Below are 11,972 nucleotides of genomic sequence, written 5' to 3'. Positions count from 1 at the left end.
TTTCCTCATTAAACACTAATCCATACAACAGGGGACACAAACAATTCACTGCCAAAGACAAAGCAATGAAAAACATGAAAAGTGGGAAAAAGAGTCTTATTTAACCTTCTTCCCCCCCCCCCCCTTTTTTTTTATTTTTTTATTTTTTTTGGGGGGGTTCTTTGTGCCACCTATGTGACATAGTTACCTTAGATTGGTCATGTCTTGCCATTATTAGAGCCCAGCCTAAGTGCTCATTGGTGTCTGTTCATGTCACAAGACCAATTTTGGCCAGATTGCTTTCATTATTTTGACCTTTTAACTTCACCAACTTTGCTTGCACCACAGAAATGGCCTATGAACTTTGAGAATAGCGGAATTAGAAGAATTAAAGAGAACATTTTTGTTAGGCTACTTCGAGAACATACAGGGTGAACTTATTTAGCGGTAGCAACTTAACCATAATACTTAATTAACTTGGCATGAACAATACTTTTGCAAGAGAGATAGTTTAGAGAACTTGACAACAATTGAGGACCAGATTTATGTGGAGCAATCCCCCGTCCAAATAGGCTTTTGTATTATAGATACTCCCATCAAGAGAGACTTGGTACAATACAATCCTTGTGTTCCTTGTGACCTAGGTGATGCAATGAAGATGGAAAGCTTCATGCAATACGAGCATAACATAGACTTTGTAAAAAGCATTAACCATCCCCAACCTCAGTCCCAAGGCCTCAAACACCTTCAAAGGTAGAGAGCGAGCAGGGAATGAGGGTAGGGAAGAGGAAAAAGGAACATCCATAGGAGAAAGAAATAGTTCCTCACTTATCATCACTCTTCTTGCTGGCATACATAATAGCGTAGTAATGAAGATGGAGAAGATGAAAAGCTTAAGCATTGAAGCATGGCTCTTGGTTGGATTTGCATTCCATAGCCAAGAGTGTTAGTGTAGGCTCTCAACTTCTCTACTAGCTTGGAGAAGGAGATGGAGCTCTTGCACTTTGCACTTCACACAATGAGAGAGTGTGTGTGTGTGTGTTCCTTCTTGCTTTGGTCGACCTCCTCAAGCTTGGCCAATCACAGGCTTAGTGCATATCAAGCAACAAGGGTAGCCTTGAGACAAGTGTCCCCCTTTCCCCTTTGAGAGAGAGGACTTGATAAATACATAGACAATTAATTAAATTAACTAAATTGTCATTGGACCCCTTGGAAGGCCAACCAATAGGCTTTAGGCACACACTGAGGGCAACATGAAGAGGAGCTTGACAAGTGTCCTATTTGCTTCCTTTATACCAAGCTTGCCTTGTGTGAGGGTGTGTGTGTGCTCTCTCTAGCCCCTACATTGAGGGCTCACCGCCCCCCCCCCCTTGAGTAGGGATCATGTTATGCTTGGTGGAACACCTTACCCCCTTCAAACACCTTAGTCATGGAGCACCTTAGCACCTTAATCATTAAGCACCTCAAGCACCTTAGTCACCAAGCACGACAAGCACCTCAAGCTTGATCCGGGTTCCCACCTCAAGCACAGCCCTAGCTTACCTAAGGTCAAAGGACTTTTAAAACTAACCTTTGGAGGTCTTCAATAAAGCTAACCCTAAGGTCTTTAAGCTCCACTGGCTAGCCTTGCTCTTTGACAGACCATCTCTCATTTGGACCCCTTTACCATTGGCCCCGTGTTGAGATAGATCTATAAGCACATGTCTAGATTCTAACTTGTTCCCGTTTATTCTCCCACATTAAAATGGTGAGTTTAATATCAGAAAATCATTTGGGTTGGTTAGATATTAGGTTTTATAACATTACCTCTCCCTTGAAATCATAGTCGTCCTCGACTATGAGGTAGAAGAGATAAAGCCTTAGTCATTAATCAATATTTCTTAGTTGGTAGAGGATTCCTTTTTACCCTACGACATCATTCCAAGATGGATAACCAATCCATTTGGTGCTTGGGAGATGTAGCTGCCGCAAACATGTCTGCTCTTTAGTCCATTTCATTCTCCCAATGTAGAGTAACAAATTCTACTTGGTGTTTGAGAGACGTCGTCATCACAAACATGATTGAAAGCATGCATACTATTCAAATTTGTGCACAATAAAAGTGATTTACTCTTATAAGACAAAAACATTCGTCATTTAAAAGAAATTTGTACATTTGCTTACTCTAATATAGCATTGTAAGCATTGACAAAATTCATACTATCCTTAAGCTGTATTCCTTGCATCCATCTAGCATCTTCAAAAGGATAATTTTTTAACTTAATAAGATACCGTCGGATAATCTTACCATGTCGTAGTACCTTGTCCTCATGCCGAAGGATAGCTTCAGGTTGTAGCACCTCTTCTTGGTCTTCGATTTTGGGAGGGTCTTCAATAATTGGTTTGTAGGGCTTAAGTAGGCTCACATAAAAAGCATTGTGTATGAGCCAATGGTTGAGTAACTTGAGTTGATAAACCATCTAATTGATTAGCTTCAAAATTTAAAAAGGACCATGGTACCTTTTTGCTAGTTTAGCATAATACTTTTGATGGCCCATAGGATTTTTGCCCGTCATTTGCCTCAATCGAGCCTTGGGAAACTTAAGCGAGACCCAATCATTTTCTTAAACGTTAAGGCCCTTTTGTGCTTATCAGCAACAACTTTTTGCCTTTGTTGAGAGATAGATACAACCTCCTTAAATTTTTGAAAAGATTCTTGTAGGTCATGGCTATACTCATTGGTAGCAAAGATCTTCCCATGTACTTTAAGTAGCAAGGGACTTTTAGGTATACCCCCAAGCTAGCCCCCTTCTTGCTTTGGTCAACCCCCTCAGCTAGCACTATTTTGCACAAGATTGGACCTCCTCAAGCTTGGCCAATCACATGCTTGATGCATATCAAGCAACAAGGGTAGCCTTGGGACAAGTGTCCCCCTTTCCCCTTTGAGAGAGAGGACTTGATAAATACATAGACAATTAATTAAATTAACTAAATTATCATTGGACCCCTTGGGAGGCCAACCAATAGGCTTTAGGCACACCATAAGGGCAACATGAAGAGGAGCTTGACAAGTCTCCTATTTGCTTTCTTTGTACCAAGCTTGCCTTGTGTGCGGGTGTGTGTTCTATATCTAGCCCCTACAATGAGGGCTCGCCCCCCCTTGAGTAGGAATCGTGTTAAATTTGTGGAACACCTTACCCCCCTCAAGCACCTTAGTCATGGAGCACCTTAGCACCTTAGTCATTAATCACCTCAAACACCTTAGTCAGCGAGCACGTCAAGCACCTTAGTCAGCCAGCACGACAAGCACCTCAAACTTGGGCCGGGTTTCCACCTTAAGCACAGCCCTAGCTTACCTAAGGTCAAAGGACTTTTAACACTAACCTTTGGAGGTCTTCAATGAAGCTAACCCTAAGGTCTTTAAGTTGCATTGGCTAGCCTTGCTCTTTAACAGACCATCTCTCATTTAAACCCCTTTATCATTGGCCCCGTGTTGAGATAGATCTGTAAGCACCATGTCTGTATTCTAACCCTTATTCCCCCACATTAAATAATCAGTTTAATATAAGGAAATCATTTGGGTTGATTACCCTTTTGAGGTGGATATTATCCCGTCCGTCGCATAAGTCAATGAGCCAGCATGCATTCCAAATCGTTGATTGGTCATGTCCCATAGGTCTCTGAATGCAGTTAGACTTTTGGTTTAAAGCATAGTCTTGAATCTCTTTAGCAAACCACAGCAAAACCGCTCGATTTGGTCTTTCAAAGTAATCTTCCGAAACGAAGACACTGGCAAACAAGTATCCCAAAACCTCTGGCAGTAGTCATCCAATGTATCTTTCTCATTCATTTTCAAGCGATGCCAAGTCGTGATAGCATCTCTTACATATTCATCTAATATCCAAGTTGACGTGAAAAATCGATACTCTATGAAAATCCAAAAAGTCGTCCTGAATGTTGTTTGAGGAGCGATTCGGATCTGATAATAATCACTCTCCAGATCAATTCGGCAAGTGAAACCTTGAAGTTCGTCAAGTATAAAATCAATCCTCGAATGTGGAAATCTATTATGGTTCATTGTTACTTTATTTTGGCCTCTGCTAACTCTGTATAGTGGCCGGTTCGATGGTGTACTACGCAAAAATCAATCATGTTATCTTCAGGACGTGAAGGAGGTAACTCGCCTGGTACGCCCTCAGAGAAACACTCAACCTAAGTTTGAAGAAAATCTTGTCGTTTTTTTGCGAAGTCAAATATATTCGACCTTCAATCGTCATCGAGTAAACAGGAACTAGATTTCATCAAGTGGGACGGACTCGCCTTTCAATTTTTCCGTCAAGTACAATCTCGCTTGTCTGTACTCGTCTGTCCTTCCAACTTTCCTCCTGACCTGAGAGGAGAATCAATGGCCTCACGCCTTCTCGAGTAAATCTTATCAATCAGGTAATTCTTCACGTGTTTTGCCAATCTCGGGTCCCTAGAGTACTTAATCAATCTGTTCACACATATGCCAATCTGCAGTTGACGTTTGTACTCCGTCCTGGCAAACTTTTCTGCCGAATAAATTTGCCCAAATCTTCATTCTTTTCTTCAGTCTCGCGCCGGATTTTCAACTTTTCTTTGCCTTCCCAAAGAGAGGTGTTATCTCTGTCAGATTCTCCACGAGAACGCATGTGTAATCTGGGATTCTTTATGGCTATATGTCCTAAAAGACAGTGATGAAGACGGCAGCGCGCCCGATGCGCAATGTACGAAGGGTGGGAGTGGCTAATACTCCATGGAAGAAGAATCTTTCTGAGCTCTGATACCACTGTAACAAGCTTGGACACTCCAAGCTGAAATCGATAGCAACACACGAACAAACACTTCCTAATCACTGAAATTTTTGTAGAGATAAAGAGAGAGAGAGAGAGAGAGAGAGAGAGAGAGAGGCCCGACGTAGTTCCGTGCCAGGAGGTATTGGCCCCAAAGTCTGGCGCCCCTTTCGGTATTTCTTTTTCAGTAATCATTGCAAAGTACAACTCCCGAGGGACCTCTGCTTTCAGACTCTACATCCAGACGCTCTGCAAAGTAAGGCCCCAAGGGCTCTTATAAGTTTACAAGGGATGCCAAAAGCAGAGCCCCAAAAGCAGTTGAGTCTCAAAAGCAACTGGCTCCACAAACTACCAAAAAAAAGCATCAGTGCAATTTTCGGAATTCCGTACAGGCTGCCATGTCAGCAAGTTGTCAACGCGATTTTCGGGCTGCCGCGTCAGCAGGCTGTCAGTGCTAATTGTGTGCGGCCGTACAATTGCGCCATGTCATCATCTGTCCGTACAGTTGTCATGTCCGCGGGTGGTCATGCCACATCATCATTTTGTGACACAGAATCTAAAGATGGCTCGCATCGGTCGCTGCATGATCGTGTCAATGTCCTCCATGGTGAGAGTCTGCAGAAGGCGTCTCCCATGTCTCACCAATATAGATCTAATCCTCTGTTGCAACCTCCTCCGTCGAGGCTCGATCACTCAGTATACCTCTACTAGTGATGTGCCTTGTATCCCTCCTCTCTGGCTGGTCTTGTCTTTGCTGAATCTCTGGATGAAAGAACATTGTAATCTATCTCTGCGTGTGTCTCCCGGTGTGTGAGCCTCTCTCTCTCTCTCATATCAAGAATCTCCAATAGATAGAAAAAAGACATCTCTGAGCATGGTATCTCATAACTCTAGATAGAGGCCCAAAACCCTCTCTAAAGAGGCAGATAAGGCAGCCACTTATCTCATAGTATGTTGTACACTAGCATTTATAGTGAAGCCCTATCTCTAGCTCTCTCTAACACAATTGAAAAACCTTGCCTCAACTAAAATGCCTCGATATCAGCTCGTTCTCATGATGATGTCCAAATCTGTCCAATAGCCTTCTGTAATCCGTGGGACAAGTGAGTGTCCATGTCGGCACACCTAGATAAGAACCCATCCTCTGTGAGCTAGAGAAAATGCTCTCCATATGTAGCTATCTTCATGCCCAGCTCCTGTATAGACTATATCCATGTCCTCTAGGTACCCAACTATAACAGATCCTATCATATAAGTCTAGTGATCTCCCATGTGTCACAGAGAGAGATTTCCTAACCAAATTCCTCCCATTACTCTTACAGTATGGGTCACCAAGAGGTGTACTCTTCTTGTTGACTTCTCTAAATATGTATTAGATATTTTCATTTATTTTATTTTTGCTTGTTTTCCCCGGAACCCTTTAAAAGGTGCAAGTGGACATTGCATGACCAATGTGAAACAGCTACTGCAACCAAACGGGTTTCTCACATCGAGAATCTAGGTCCGTCAGTCGGTGACTAGTCGAGCGAATTAGCACTGAAATATGATAGACTACGGAGGCATGTCTACGCCTAAATGGAATTAGGGCCACTGACAACTTTATAAGTTAGGAGGGTTAGGAAATTGAACCATATGGGGCATAGTGAACACATGTCAGTAGGAGATCAACCTGCTAGTCAGCACACACTCCAGAAGCAAAGGCCTAGCTTGGGGGCGCTCACAGCTTTAATGTAAAGCTTACCTTTTCCTTTGTCTCATGTAGCGTGATGATTCCACTATTCCGCTCTCGTGCATCTTTCCCCCCCCTTACGCATATGGTAATGCCCCACTAGTTGGGCTCCTCAGATAACTATGTACAGTCTTGTGGGGTTAATGCGTGTTTGCCAAGGCAAGAGCCTTCAAAACAGGAACTGAATTAGCTAATTGCTAGTCCCCACAGAAACGCACGATTTTATCGCGACAAATTGCAAATCAGGAGAGTTTTCTCGCATGGAAACTCGTCCAAATCAAAAGGGAAGTGTCCCACTGCGTGCGGGAGCTCCTGAAACATTCATAGACGTGTCTCCTTTGCTAAAAACAATCCAAAAAATAGAGTTTCAGCTTGATGCGTTTATTTGCAGGTTTAGGGTTTCGCACCTAAACTGCAAAACAACACCTAGGCAGCTTCCGAGAAGCCTTGGGGTGGTTACACAGGAGTTTGGGCACCTATCAGTGACTACAAAACAGGAAATTACAGAACGCTGAAATTTACTTACAGCTCACCAAAAAGCTTCTAAAATGCTTCTAGGATTGTATTTTTGACCTACACAAATTTTGGCGTCGTTAAGTTGCCGAAACTGTGTCAAAAACCTGCTATTTCAGCCCTTGACAGGTTTGAACAGCTTGGCGAGGGTTTGGTCTAAGTGCTGGATAATTTATTTTCAATTGAATAAAGAAATACCAAAAGGGGCGCCAATCTGGGGAGCCTACAGGGTGTCGGTCTTCGTGTGTGCAGTCACATTCTAGTTGTTGGATGCATCTATGTTCTCTCTTCTTCGCAATCCTGAAGCCGGCATGTAGACTCACTAAAGGGCAGTATCTTTGGCTTTCACCCGATCTTTACTTTGATTAACTTTACAACACAGAGAACTTCACGAATAAACTTGAGACAAAAATTAACAACTTCAAACAAACGATGACTTGGCAACTAAAGTGCCCCCAAGTAGACAGTGACACTATATTGGCCTCAAAGTTTGGCGCCCCTTTCGGTAGTACTTCTTTATTCCAATCAAACTTTGGAGAAAACCTATAAACTCCTACGTGCTGTCCCACTTTTATTGGGCTGAAAATGGTCTACTCTAGCCCAATTTCGGCAACATAACGACAGTAGAAGGCTTTGAAGAAAAAATCCCCAGGAAATACGTGACTTTCCAAGCCCATTAGAGCACTTTCCCAAACCTGGCGGGAAAAAACAGGGCTGAATTCTCTGTTTTCAGCCTCTAAAGTGCACCGGACCACCTGTACGACAATTTCCTAGCTTCCCGGAAGCTCCCGGAATTGTTAGGCAACAAAAACGGCTAAAACCCTAAACCTGCAAAAATACACAGCAAGCTTTAATTCTCTGTTTTGGGCTCCGTTTCGCGTGACAGTTGCATCCTAGCAAGCCCTTGTGTAGGACTACTTGCCCTTTGATTTGGACGAGATTTCTCGCGAGAAATCTCTCCGAATCAACCTATACCTACGGGGGATTAGCAGTTAGCTAATCGAGTACCTGTACAAGAGGCTCTTGCCTCGGCAATCGCGCATAAACCCACAGAACTGTACATACAGGTGAATAGCCCTTGAGCCAGGCATCACGATTCTGTATTCATTAGGGGAGAGATGTGCATGAAAGCGGAATCATTGTGTTACATGAGACAGAGGAGAAGGCAAGCTTTCCATTAAAGTTGTGATCGCCTACACCCACTACTCACACACACAATAGCACTTGAAAATGAGTCAAATCAGCCCCTTCTCTTCTCTTGCTCGATTTTGGGCGCCCCGCCCCCTCTTGCTGATGTGTCTAGCAAATGCAATTGAAACCGCCATGAGTCCGGTTTGCCCTTTTAAGTTAAATTCCTAGTACTCACCAACTTATAGAGTGTTGTGTGGGGCCTAAATGACTTTGAACTGAGCCTAGCCACCCTTTTACTACTTGGATTTCAGTGCCGATTGGTGACCTAGCCAACTCGTGGCGACCTAACCTTCACTATTGCGGGTAAAACTCTCGGCCGTCCGCCGTTTCACATTGGCCATACAATGTCCGACCATTTGTGACTTCAAAAAGAGAGTCCCAAAAATCAAATAAAAATCAAGGGGAAAGAAACCAACCACTAAGATTAGTGGTTGTCACAAATCCTCTATGTGAAACAAGTAATTGAATTAGTACCACAATCTACTATATACATGCCGGTTATATGGTTCCATCAACAGGATAGTCCCTTTTTCTTCAAAGAGTGCACTGTGGATTGTTGTGGGAGAAAGCAACATAGAGCATATCATTATGGTAGAGGAGAGAGACCTTGTACTTGAAGAGAGGTCTTCAGCCTGTCGACGCATTTCTCGGGATTCCGTATAGTCAGCCGTGTGTGTGTTCGGGGGTCTGCCACGTCACCAGTTTGTGACATACCCCCTTCTTGAAAGAACTGTAATCGCCCTCGATTACGCTTGCAAAACAGACAAGGGCCATAAACTGTCTTAGTAGACATTGATTGTTAGTACCAACGCACTAAACACACCACATCTAGCACTTGTATAAAATGACAGTCACATCACACTATATCACTTGACATCACATGATACATCACAGAAAAATTCATTCCAAATCTCAAACCATGACCATCGGCAACGTATTTAGTAATCGCATCTAGATCCATTCCGGACCTCACGGATGCCCGATTAAATAATCCTTATTGCAATCATGTCTATAGAGATTTATGAGACCAAAATGTTGCAGTCATTTCACCTTTCACTTCCTGCACTCAAACAAGTCAAGTATAAATCAATTATATTCATTTTCAGGAACTCTTGTCATAAAGTCATTAAGCAGAATACTACTCAGCCCATTAGTATCCTTGAAACCAAAAGGGGACATCAGTGACTCTATTCAAAATCGGGATAATCCCTTGACAAAGGAGCGGAGTGACTCCCCTCTTGTGCAATCCCGCTGCACTAGATTCACCCTCGCTGAATTCGGGGTTCTATCGGAGTAGACTATGCTAAACCGAATGCTTCAAGGTAAAGTTTCGAGGTATCTGCTAGGTCCTCCTCCTCCATCCACTTCCATCCAATGCAGGATAGTTCTTGAACTTAACCAAGAATCGCCTAATCGCTTTGCTTTTTATATTTCTGTCCTTGTGTGCCAAAATCTGTTCTGGAACGAGTATCTTCTACCTTTCCTCCACTTCAAGTTGCTCATCTAGCTCCCCATCATCGGGCACGTCGCCTTTGAAAGGCTTCAATAGACTCACATGAAATGCATTGTGAATCTTCCAAATATTGGGCAGCTTGAGTCTAAAGGAGACATCATTTATCTTTTCTTTTATCTGGAAAGGGCCATAATACCTCATGCTAAGCTTTGGAAAAAGCCGCTCCTTTCCCTTTTTCTTTCTTAGGCGTGCCTTCTCAAAACGTAAGAGCACCCAATCGTCTTCCTTTAATTTCAAATCTCGTCGATGTCGATTTGCTGCCTTTTTATGTCGTTCTTAAGATTCGCTAAAGCCTCCCGGACCTTGGCAAAAGCAATGTTCAAGTCCCTTGTGTACTGGTTGGCTTCAAAAATCTTATCTGTAGTGCTAAGGAAGGGTGGAACCTTCGGAGCACCTTCAATGATCTCAAATGGCGCCTTCCCTGTCGAAGAGTGGATCGTGTTATTGTAGGCAAATTCAACCAAGGGCAAAAAAATTCCCATTGATGTTCTGATCAGAAATGTAAGACTTCAATAAATCCAGAACAACTGAATTTGCAATCTCAAATTGCCGACCTGTCTGCGGGTGGAATGATGACGAGAACTGCAACCGTGTGCCAATGTTCTCCCAAATAGCCCTCCAAAACAAACTCGTGAATCGGGGATCTCTGTCGGAGACTATTGTCTCAGGCATGCCATGTGGTCTGAAAATTTGTGCAATGAACAATCTCGCTAAATGATCTGGCTTGACTGTCTTCTTCATTGGAGTGAAGTGAGCTTGCTTGCTAAATCTGTTGATGACAGTCCAAATGCCATCATGCCCATTCTGTGTCTTCGAGAGATCAAAAATGAAATCCATAGCAATACTTTCCCAGGGGCGGATGGGAATGGATAAAGGCTGTAACAATCCATGTGTCTTATGCCTGTCAAACTTGACCTTCTGGCATACTAAACAACTGCGTACAAAGTCGTCCACATCTTTCTTGAGTCTTGGCCAAAAGAAGTAACACTCCACATCTTTCAAGGTGGTGTCGATGCCGCACTGACCCGTAAAAGGTGGACAATGGCACTCAGTCGGAACCTTTTCCCTCAACGGTCGTGTGACGCACAACATCGTTTTCTTCATCAAGTAGCCATCCCGTATGGAATATCCCGCTACTACCTCCCCATTCTATATTCGAGTGAATGTATCAAAAAAATTTGGATTTGTGGCATACTAATCAACCATGTCCTCCAAGCTTCTACGATAAATCGCGAAAATAGCCAAGACCAGGGACTTCCGAGACAATGCATCTCCCACCAAGTTTTTCTGTCTCTGAACATGGATAATCTGGAAGTGAAACTGTGACAACATGTAGCCCACTGCATCTACTTTTTCGAAAGCTGCTTCTGTGACAAGAAGTAGCGCAAGCTGTGATGATCAGTAAAGACAGTGAAATCAGCTCCGAGTAGGTAATGTCGCCATTGAGTAAGAGCATGGATCACTGCCAAAAGCTCTTTCTCATAAATCTGTGCTGTCAATTCTGGCCTTGAAAACTATGGACTTTGCAATCACATGGCCTTCTTGCATTAAGACTACTCCCAGACTACGACAACAAGCATCACAATATACTTCAAATGACTTTTGCAAGTCCGGCAAAGTCAACACTGGTTCAGTTGTCAGTTTTTCTTTAAGTATCTGAAAGGCAGTCACCTCTGTCAGTCCCCACGAGAAAGGGACTCCTTTCTGTGTGAATATGTGGAAAGGGAAAGCTACCTCTATAAGCTTTCGACTGAACCGCCACTAATAAGAACACAAGCCAAGGAGCTTTTAACTTCATGCATTCTTCAAATCTAACCAATCAAGTATAGTCTCAATCTTGGCCGGGTCCATCTGTACTCCCGCCGTTGAGACGATGTGTCCCAAAAAGTGTTATCTCTGGCAAGAAAAATTCACTCTTTTTGGCATTGATTATTAATTTGTCATCTCCCAATGACTGAAAGACCTATAGCAGATGGTGTCGATGTTATGCCTCATCCTTGGAGAAGACTATGATGTCATCAAAGAAAGTGCCGACAAAAGATCGATACTCTCGAAAAATCCTATCCATCATTCGGTTGAAAGCGCTAGAGCATTGGTAAGGCCAAAAGGCATCACCAAAAATTCGTACAAAACCGAAACTTGTCCGAAAGGCTGGCTTGTAGACATCTCCCGGAGCCATTCGGATCTGATGATATCCGCTTTTCAAATCAGAAACAAGAGGATCCCTGAAGTCGGTCAAGAATATCATCGATCC

The 11,972-nt window shown here is 43.1% G+C and overlaps 1 protein-coding gene across 2 annotated transcripts in view; it reads right to left on the bottom strand.

The window, feature by feature from the left end:
• The window catches only part of LOC147424648 (C2 domain-containing protein / GRAM domain-containing protein), a 191,197-nt gene that overhangs the window by 135,398 nt on the left and 43,827 nt on the right, over nt 1-11,972 (bottom strand). The gene's annotated exons all lie outside the window — the stretch shown is intronic.

This window comes from Adiantum capillus-veneris, chromosome 25 (genome assembly GCF_014529385.1).
Source record: "Adiantum capillus-veneris isolate H3 chromosome 25, ASM1452938v2, whole genome shotgun sequence".
In the NCBI taxonomy this organism is placed as follows: Eukaryota; Viridiplantae; Streptophyta; class Polypodiopsida; order Polypodiales; family Pteridaceae; genus Adiantum; species Adiantum capillus-veneris.
Note: the sequence above shows the minus strand (reverse complement) of the source record. Positions and strands in the feature narration are given on the sequence as shown.